A 10,233-nucleotide genomic window follows, 5' to 3' on the forward strand; every position below is an offset into this window, starting at 1 on the left:
GAGGATCCGAGCTCTTAAGCTACTCCATTAAGGAGTTCTTTCATTAAAACCCTCTTCGTGCTCCATTGACCCTCTGATCGTGACAGTTATCCCTCTTGAGTCGATGGCCATGCATCGGCTTTCATATCCTTAAGTCGATGTCTCGTCGCATCGGCTCGTGCTCGAAAATTTTCGAATTTTCGTAATCTTTTTTTACGGCCGACTAGTGCATCGGCCCCCATATTCCAATACCCATCACCAAAGGATGAGACGCTTCCATTGCATATCCTCGTGTTCTATCCACCTGGGTGCCCCCGAGCCGATTCTCGTCAAGAGAATTGATGGTATCGGCCTCTGTTGGATAACATGTTGAACCCAGGCAGAATGGTGGGTGAGGATAATTTTGGCCGATTGCTGGAATCGGCCTCCATGTTGCTTGTTCGATGAAGGTTTTGTAATGTCCCTTCATAAATTTTTTGGGGCCGATCACAAGGATCAGCCTCGCCATGTTTGCTCATTGACGTGCTCTTGCTACTCGCTCAGGCCGGTAGACGTAACCAGCCCAATCTCTGACTTTATCATGTTGGTGCGCTTGCTGTCGTCCACCTTGGATGTATCGTGTAACCGTGGAGCACCGAGCTTCGTCGGAAGAACGAGCACCATGTTTGTGCCAGCCGATGTTTCATCATCGGCTTTCCATTGCTTGGGGCGCCACTCCATTTTCCGTGGACGACCCTCTTCATCCAGGGTTCGCCGAACCTTTGCAGCCGAATCAGGCCTTGCCTTCCTCAATGTATGCAAGTATAACCTCTCGGCTTCTTCCGGGCCGCGCAATCGTTGAACCCTGCGTTTCGGGAACGGCTGAGTCCATCAGTGGCACCACCTTGGCCGGTGATACCGTCTTCTTCTTCCTCCCCCTCGTCTTCGAATCTTCGAGATCTTTCAACCGAGGGGACTCGGCTCGTTTGCTCGTGGCGGGAGAGGTCCTAAGCGCTCGAACACGGACACGTTGGCTGCCTCCTTCTTCTTCCGGTTGCATTTCGGGCAATTGCCGATTGTTGGCAATCGGCTCATTCCTGAATCCCAGCAGTGCCTGAAGAAGGGACAATCCCAGTGCCTGTCCTCGTCGTCTTGATCCCTTGCCTTTCCCTTGGCACAACGCTCGTGCTCCTTCTCATCGCGATCATGCCGACGACGTCTTCTGGCTTCTCTAGCCAGACGATCTCTTTCATCATCATCGCTGGACCGTCGGCGTTGGTCGTACTGACTCACATACTTGTGGAGGAGGTGATCAGAGAGAGGTCGCTGATATCTTATGTTCTTCACTTCTCCCTTTGTTACGTAGCGCTTGCCGTCTTGGCGGAGCCGATCGCGTGGAGCGGCTTCCTCTGTTTCTTTGCTATGAGAGCACTGCCCTCATCTCCATCCTTGCCGCAGTGGTGTCCAAGATCTACCATGTTGATATTGCACAGAAACCCGGCTGGCACCCTCCATGGCAAGCATACTCCACCATGTTCACGGCGGGAAAGGGGTGTGTGTCGACCTTCATGGCGTATTGGCTGAAAATCAACCGTCCGTTTTCTATCGCCATTTGGATCTGCGCCGCCACACCCTGCCAGTCGTTGGTGGTGTGGGAGAACGTGTTATGCCATTTGCAGTATGGCCTTCCGTTCAGCTCTTGCACCGTGGGGAACTTGTGGCCTTCGGGTACCTTTATATGCTTCTCCGCGAGTAAGAGGTCAAAAATCTGCTCCGTCTTAGTCACGTCGAACCCTTTTGGAGGGCCTTGTGGCTTCACCCATTTGCGGAGTCACGGGGCTCGTCGCTCGAGTCCATTCAGCCACTGCTACCCTCCTCGATCTCCCATGGCACCTTCATCTTCGTCTGCACTCAACCACGGTCACCACCCGCTTGAATTTGTCTCGGTAAACATCCGGGTGGCGCTGTTCATATGTCTGTCGCTTCGCACCATGTGCGCTAACGAAGGGTAGTCTCGCTTGGGAGGCCACGTCCTTGATTGATGATGAGAGACCCACCACCGCCAACTCGATCGCTTCTTTTTCACTTATACGAGCCGAAAAGCATCGGTTCCTAATGGTCCTCGAAGCGCTGGACGTATCTGCCGCCACTCGTCTCCCAGCGCTTCTCAGGCTGTACTTGCGCTAGATCGGCAAAACCAACATCGGAAGCCTCCGAGTGATACCGCTTCATGGAACTCGCTCTTCCAATCTGCTTCCAAGTTTGGATGGAGTTCGGTGGTAGCGATGTGTACCACCCGAAAGCCGATCCTGATGAGGGACCGTGAGAAGAACCTCACGCGCAACTCATCCGACGCCGAGATCGTGCCCACTGTGCTGCGTATATCGGCTCACATGCTCGATGGAGCTGGACCCATCTCGATCCACTAAACTTTGTGAAGTCCGGGAGCCGATATTTGGGTGGTAGCGTGGATCGGTTCGTAGCTGTTGGGGTACGGCTTGGTGTGGCCAGAACGCCTTCCTTTTCGGCATCATGCCGAACCGATCTTTCAGATTGCACAAATCTGATCCGCTGGGATGGCCGAAGGTGTCGAACCACGAGGATTCGCCGGGGTGGCATACTTAACCAGCCATGCTTGCTTTCTGTTTCTAAGCCAAGCTGCGAGAGCATGGGCTTTGGAGGTTTGTCTAGGGTGGCGTACTTAGCCAGCCACGATTGCTTCTCGCGATCGGCTCCTGACGCTTCCTCCGCTGTCCCAGAGGCCCCCGATATTGCAGCCTGGTTCGAGAGTGCCCGAGCGTTGCAGTCCGGTGACGTATGCGCACGCAGTATCCGGGCGGGATCTCCTTGGGTGCCTCAGGTAGGAATTGGTAGTCACTAGGATCACCACCAATCTTGTAGACGACGTATGCCGATGAGTTCGGCGAGTCCGGTGCTGCCCATGCGAACGGCTGGGGCCGGAGCGGCATCTCTCCTTTGAAAGTCCCCGAGCCGGTCCCGGACGGGGAGTACCGGGACTCATGATTTCCTTGACGACGCGCAGCAGCGACACGCTCCAAGGTGTTCACCAGAGCTCTCGAGTGGCGGTGCAGCGAATGAGCCACCATGTAGTTGATCTCCCGCCGCAGCCGACCTGGTGCGTTCTTTCCCGACGGGCGGAGAGGTCCACTCCATCGAGCGCGCCTCAGGTGTGAAACCCTTCCACCTGACGCCATGGGGGCGGGGTCGGTGGAAGGAGCCGATGAGTTCGGCTTCGAGGGTTGCCTTGATCTCGCCATGCTTCTTCTTGAGGTCATTGAGCGCAGATCCTCGTACGTGACCGGAGTGTCTTCCGCCATCTCGGATGTAGATGGCGATGTTGCTGATGTCGAAGGCGGTCCCACCGGTGCGTGCCAGAATGTGTTGACGCTCGTGAACCCCCGGCGGGCAGAGACGGTCAACACGGTAGAGCCGGGAACAACTAGGGCTGCGGCTGGCCCAGGGCCCTCGGAGCGACGGCCCGCAAAGCCCTCCTGGTCGCACGCGCCGATGTTTATCACAAGGGCGTGCCACCCGACCTATACCCGGTCGGGGAAGGTGTGGATGATGCCTCGCTTAGTTTCCTGCAGGGCACACACGTAAACGTTAAATACGAGCCTCGATCGGCTCTCGAGGTTATCCTCGTGAATCGGCTCAAGAGCCGATCCACCCATGATTCGTACGAGGTGTCCGAATATATGGTGGTCCCGCTTGATCAAGGTAAAGCTAATGAGATCTACGACTGATTTAGGGTTTTCACCGCATAATCGGATCATCCTACCTTCGATCTATTCCTCTCCATCTCAGTCTGCAGGGGAGAGACTTGTATAGGATCTCTCCATTAGATAGGATCATAGGATCAACCCAGAAAAAACATACTTTGAACAGGCGAAAAAATCTGAAAATAATAAACAGCATGCATCGTCAGGTCGTCCTACTTCCCCATTTGCCCACGACGCCGCCCATCGCCAGATCATGTTGAGTGTTGAGAACAATACGGAAAATAAAGGTACGGCTCTACAGACCCCAGATCGATGCGGCACTATTCTTGATTCCAATTCTTGTTTCTCTGTAGAGTGCTCAGGCTTTGGTTTTTGATTGTGTCGTGAATTGAACTTAAGGGAATAGTTACTCACAAATATTAGGTGGGATCACAATCCCCTATATTTGTGTTCAGCGATTCTTGGAAGGACGAGCTCACGGTGCCAAGATCTCTGCTTTATACGTGAATAAAGAACTTAATTTATATGTGGAAAGTTATAGAAAAAGGAGAACCCGATACATGATGAGAATGCTGAACTATTTTTAAATGTAACATTTCAAACATTATACTTGTATACACAATTTATCTTATATGCCAGTACGTGAATTTATTTCTTTCCTAGGCAATCATGATGTAATGTCATATTTTGCAACCGCAGATCATATTATTTTCATAGTTTGGAGTCTTTGGCCATTTGTTAATTTTTCAGCGATCAACAACTATCGCAAATTAAAACATATTACTTGCTATTTTCACTAATGAAACTCAGTATAGTTATGTAGTTTAGTCATGCCAAATTTTAAGCACGTTGGACATATCCATATTACTCCAGGAGCATTGGTTAAGAGCCGGTTTGCATGGCTTTTAATGCAGATGCCAGGTTATCTTCCTTAGAAACAATTATTGTACATAGGACATCGGGATATTTTTGTTCTGGGTCCGCCCTGCCAGCAGCTGCCTCTGGTACGCCGACATTCACCTCGCGGTGTTTTTTTTTGTTTGCCATATCTTTGCTCGCCGTTTGATTTGGTTTCTCTGTGTAGGGACGGAGAGGTAGGCAAGTGGGAAGGTCGGGGACACCAAGGAGGCGGCCGAGCAGGGGCGCTAGACAAGGTTGGGCAGACAAGGACATGGTAAAGAAGGTGGATAAGCGAATCCCCTCCCTGGCAATCGCTCGCTCGAGCGATCGGTTTCTGTGGCGCGGAGCGCTCACGCGAAAGCGTGACTCAATTCCCTTTGTATCACGTAGTGCTTTAATTGCGTTCACATGTGTTCACACTAACAGCTTGTATTACTACTTTGCAAGTTGCATTAGCGTTCACACTGCATGCATGCACAGAGCATCACATGGATTTGCATTTAATGAGCCAACTTTTCAGCACTCTTTCATAAGTTGTTGCATGCATACACATAGCATCTCACTCTTTTTTTTCAGCACGAGGCAGACTCTCAATTCACTTTTTACAATTCCCTTTTGGTTTTTTTTTTCGTATGGTAATTCAGATTTAATGGGGTCCTTTTGCAATTCCCTTTTTCGGGCCGGTGGTTTTTAAGGGGGAAAATAACGGGTGGGAAGATCCACTTGCAACTCAAATGAACTACCACTTGCTACTCAAATTAAGTACTTGTTTTAAGTTGTAATCTAACAAAAGTTGCTAAAAAAATCTTAATGAAAATTACTTTTTAGGGTTGCTAGTTATTTAGATTTACCGTTGATAAATAACGGGGCACCGGGTTGATAACTTGTAAACAAAAAAAGAGTCGCTACATTTTTTAAATTAAATTAAATTTTTAGGGTTGATATTTATTTATTGATAAATAGCGGGTCACCGGGTTGATAGCTTCTAAACTAAAAGAGAGTGGCTAAAATATTCTAAATGAAATACTTTTTAGGGTTATTATTTATTTTATATTTATCGTTGATAAATAACGAGGCACCGGGTTGATAGCTTGTAAAATAAAAAATGTTCGCTAAAATATTCTAAATGGAATACTTGTTAGGGTTGGTAGTTATTTATAATTACCATTGATAAATAACGGGGTACCGGGTTGATAACTTGTAAACTAAAAAGAGTCGCAAAAATATTTAAAATAAAATTAGATTTTTAGGGTTAGTAGTTATTTGTATTTACTTGTTGATAAATAACAGGACACCGGGTTGATAGCTTCTAAACTAAAAAATATCGCTAAAATGTTTTAAAATAAAATTAACTTTGGGGTTGATAATTTTATATATTTACCGTTGATCACTCAAGTACGGAGGGGTTGATTATTCAGATAGAGAGGGTTGATAACTTTTAGCCCGAAAAAAGTGTCTCGAAACATATCAACATGGGTGCTAGTTTTGAAGATCTCGTCGAGACGGATTTATTGGTGAAAGTGAATCTTTATTTGGAGTTGTCGTTTGGAAGTTAAAACGTTTTGAATTTACAAATTTGGAAAAGATTCCGTCGACATCAGACATATTCGTCTATTTGTGCATGCATGCGAACTTTCCCTCAATAGCCTACACCAGGTTGATAATTTTATATATTTACCGCTGATCACTTAAGTACGGAGGGGTTGATTATTTCAGATAGAGAGGATTGATAACTTTTAGCCCGAAAAAAAGTTTCTCGAAACATATCAACATGGGTGCTAGTTTTGAAGATCTCGTCGAGACGGACTTTTTGGTGAAAGCGGATCTTAATTTGGAGTTATCGTTTGAAAGTTAAAACATTTTGAATTTTCAAATTTGGAAAAGATTTGCTGACATCAGCGGATTCGTCTTTTTGTGCATGCATGCAGAACTTTCCCTCAATAGCCTGCACCAGGTTGATAATTTTATACATTCATCGTTGATCACTCAAGTACGGAGGGGTTGATTATTCAGATAGAGAGGGTTGATAACTTTTAGCTCGAAAAAAAGTTTCTCGAAACATATCAACATGGGTGCTAGTTTTGAAGATCTCGTCGAGACGGATTTATTGGTGAAAGCGGATCTTAATTTGGAGTTATCGTTTGAAAGTTAAAATGTTTTGAATTTTCAAATTTGGAAAAGATTCCGCTGACATCAGCAGATTCGTTTATTTGTGCATGCATGCAGAATTTTCCCTCAATAGCCTACACCAGGTTGATAAATTTATACATTTACCTTTGATCACTCAAGTACGGAGGGGTTGATTATTCAAATAGAGAGGGTTGATAATTTTTAGCCAGAAAAAAAGTTTGTCGAAACATATTAACATGGGTGCTAGTTTTGAAGATCTCGTCGAGACGAATTTATTGGTGAAAACAGATCTTAAATCGGAGTTGTCGTTTGTGAGATAAAACATTTTGAATTTTTAAATTTGGAAAGATTCTCGCTTACATCATCAAATTCGTCTGTTTCTACATGCATGCAAAACTTTCCCTCAATAGCCTCCACTACAGTCCAAAATTTGCCAAAAAAGGAAAGAATGTTTGGTTAGAAACCGATTGCTCAATCCCTCCCTGGCGCACGAGCGCTAGCTAGGGCAGCCCGTGGATAAGGCGGTTTGCAGTGCTCCAACCATATATCCAACATGACACGGGTTTACAGAGACCTGACCATTGACTACTTGAAGATGTTCCAGCAACTGTCGCTCCTCTAGAACTTGTGAGTCCGTCCACATTCTTCTTTTTACAGCTTTTGCTCTTTTCGGGATGAATTTAAACTGGCTGGAACAAAGGTTCTTTTTCTACTGAACTTCTTATTTAGTTATGTCGGTGAACTCCTTCTATGATAATTGATCTTTAACATTGATATTTATTTTTACATTTACTAGGACTTGTGAGTCCGTCCACATTCTTCTTTTTACAGCTTTTGCTCTTTTCGGATTGAATTTAAACTCGCTGCAACAAAGGTTCTTTTTCTACTGAACTTCTTATTTGGTTATGTCAGTGAACTCCTTCTATGATAATTGATCTCTAACATTGATATTTTCTGTTTACATTTAGGTTCTTTTTTATTGATTAGCTGACTTCCTTTGAGGTCAGCGCATTCGAGGTTAGTATATTTTATAATCTAAATACGCTAGGCAATAACCAATATTGCACTCACGTAGTTGCCTGTGACCACATAATGAACGATAGTTCGAGATCATCTTTCTAATCAATAACCTTTTTTCTAACTGACTTCGTGTTCTTCCTAAACCATGCATTTCCCAGAAACGTTTGGCTTCATTGTCACATGGTTTGCAAGCAAGGTTCCTAGAAAGTATCTATGTTTGTTTTGGAGGACCACATAAGAGGGGCTTCACTTCTTCATTGTAATATCTATGTGTGTTTGCAAGCAAGGTTCCTAGAAATTATCTATGTGTGTTTTGCATTGAACAATTTTTATAGTATCTGAACCATGAAGTGCCATCTTCTCATTGCTTATCTCTCAGTATTTAATTAGTCAAACTGTAATGTCAACAGATGATATAAAGTTAGAAACCTTGCTTGCAGAGTTATTATAGAATAAACTTAGCTCTAATCTTTGTATTTCTTGGATTTACATCTTATTTATTGCATTATTACCTATAAACTTTTTTTGATTTACTTGCATTAATTTCTCTCTCCAATATTACAATGATCACTTCTACTTTGGTTTTCAAGCTAAGCCTGATTCCCTTGTCTTGGATGCTTGGGCCAGAGTGCATGAGAAGGTGGGAACATGAGTTCTAATCTTCAGAGCCAAGCCTTGGTATTTCTGTATCTGTGGTATTTCTGTATCTGCAAGGTGTAATTGTCATGCAAAGTTGAACAGCCGAGCCCGTTCACTACTGCCGGTCCTGTTAGTATTCTATCATGTTAGACAATTTACAGTATTAAACTGAATTCCGCTTCAGAACATGATCAATAATTTATTTTTTCTGACTAAATAGAAGGGCTTAACATCAAAAAAATAGTCGAACTTGAGTATCTCCCATTCTTGTGGTTCTTTGTCTTCTTCAGCTGATCTTTAGTAGTACCTTATATATCCACTACCTTCTGTAGGAGTTTCAGGAATCCAATGGACTTGAAAAACGTCACTAAGCTTTTGGAGGATGTTCAAATCGAAGAGCACACAAGGCAAGGATTATACACAAAAGTGTTTTTATTCCAAACCTATGCATGGCCAACAATTTTAACTGAAGTTATTGTCCCATTCGCATTAAAATTATTGTTACTAATATATTCCATTCGTGTGATTTGTTTGTATATATCTCATTAATGACTTAAGGAACTGTAAATGAGAAAAAATAGAAAGGTGTGATGTATCAGTTCACCTCATTTATTCATTACCCGGTTCATTCACTGCCTCCAGCTGAATACTAAGATTTAATTGTGCACAATGAAAGGTTGACATGAGTATCTGAATAATATGACATTCCAGTTTACCTGCTGGACTAATTTGCATCTCTCTCGGGTTTGGCTGTTGCTCACACTCTCTTGGCCATGAAGGCTCTAGTATAATCAGTGTCCCTTCTAATATCCAGAAATTTGAGGTGGTGCATAATTAGGATTTGCCATATTTCCAAAGATATTCAGATGCTCCTCTTAATGCAACCTTTGTTGACTCTGCCATGCTGGTATGGTGTTTGTAATAATTGGAGAATAAATTAGCAAAGTCCTTTGTTTGATATCTCATGCCCATCCATTATATCCTTACATTTTGAAATTTACTATTTTGCATGATGAGAGTACACCATGCTCCGCATGTTTTAGGAGGATCTATTTGTATGCCTAAAAAATGGGACTAATTCAACTCTATTGCTATAGGGTACTATTTGTACCAAACAATTTTCATCCACTAGCTACAACATAGGCGTGGCGTGCCGCCGCGCCATCTATTGCTAGTATCATATATGGCCGGCAGCATAACCTCAACGAGGTCATTGTGTTGCATGGTGTCAATGTTGCATGTTGCATGGGGGAGACGGTTGTTGTCTATGGTCTATGGAGTATGAGCAGGGGATAATGTGGACATAGTGAGAGAAACATCCACGTGGGTGATGCATTCAACCATCCTCTGGACCAAGGTTTAAAATAGCGTGCTAAATGAAATAGCGGCAGCCTCCTTTAAACGTTGTGGAAGCTATATCATGCTAATAGCGTGGTATATTTCAAATAGGGTTTTTAAAATAATACTAAATTTAGCCTAAAAATTAATAATTTTACTAGAATGAATGGATATATAGTCCAAAACTGACTGAATCCTACATACATAACCACACATAGATCACAAATATTTTAGAAGGATAACATTAACATATCACAGGGCAACAACATAGTATAAATTATTTATTAAAAAATATTAGCATTAGCGATATTATCTTCTGATTTGGAAGTGGAACCAACAGATTGTACTTCACCACCACAAAAAAGTGAAAGCAACTTGCCCAAAAAAATAGCTAACGCTATGAAGTTTTAGCGCGATATAACATGAGATGCGCAAATAGCGCCACAGGGAGCAAAATTACTAAAATTTAGCGTGGACCTTCTAGATATGCTATAGTGCGCTATTAGCG

The 10,233-nt window shown here is 43.9% G+C and overlaps 1 long non-coding RNA gene across 1 annotated transcript; it reads left to right on the forward strand.

Moving 5' to 3' along the window:
- Positions 1 to 3,929: 3,929 nt before the first annotated feature.
- LOC124651524 lies at positions 3,930 to 4,885 on the forward strand. The gene is made up of 3 exons (XR_006987430.1): positions 3,930 to 3,985; positions 4,620 to 4,702; positions 4,783 to 4,885. It is a non-coding gene; the product is annotated as an uncharacterized LOC124651524 (long non-coding RNA).
- The last annotated feature ends 5,348 nt before the right edge of the window (positions 4,886 to 10,233 follow it).

The sequence above is a fragment of the Lolium rigidum genome, chromosome 5 (assembly GCF_022539505.1).
Source record: "Lolium rigidum isolate FL_2022 chromosome 5, APGP_CSIRO_Lrig_0.1, whole genome shotgun sequence".
NCBI lineage: Eukaryota > Viridiplantae > Streptophyta > Magnoliopsida > Poales > Poaceae > Lolium > Lolium rigidum.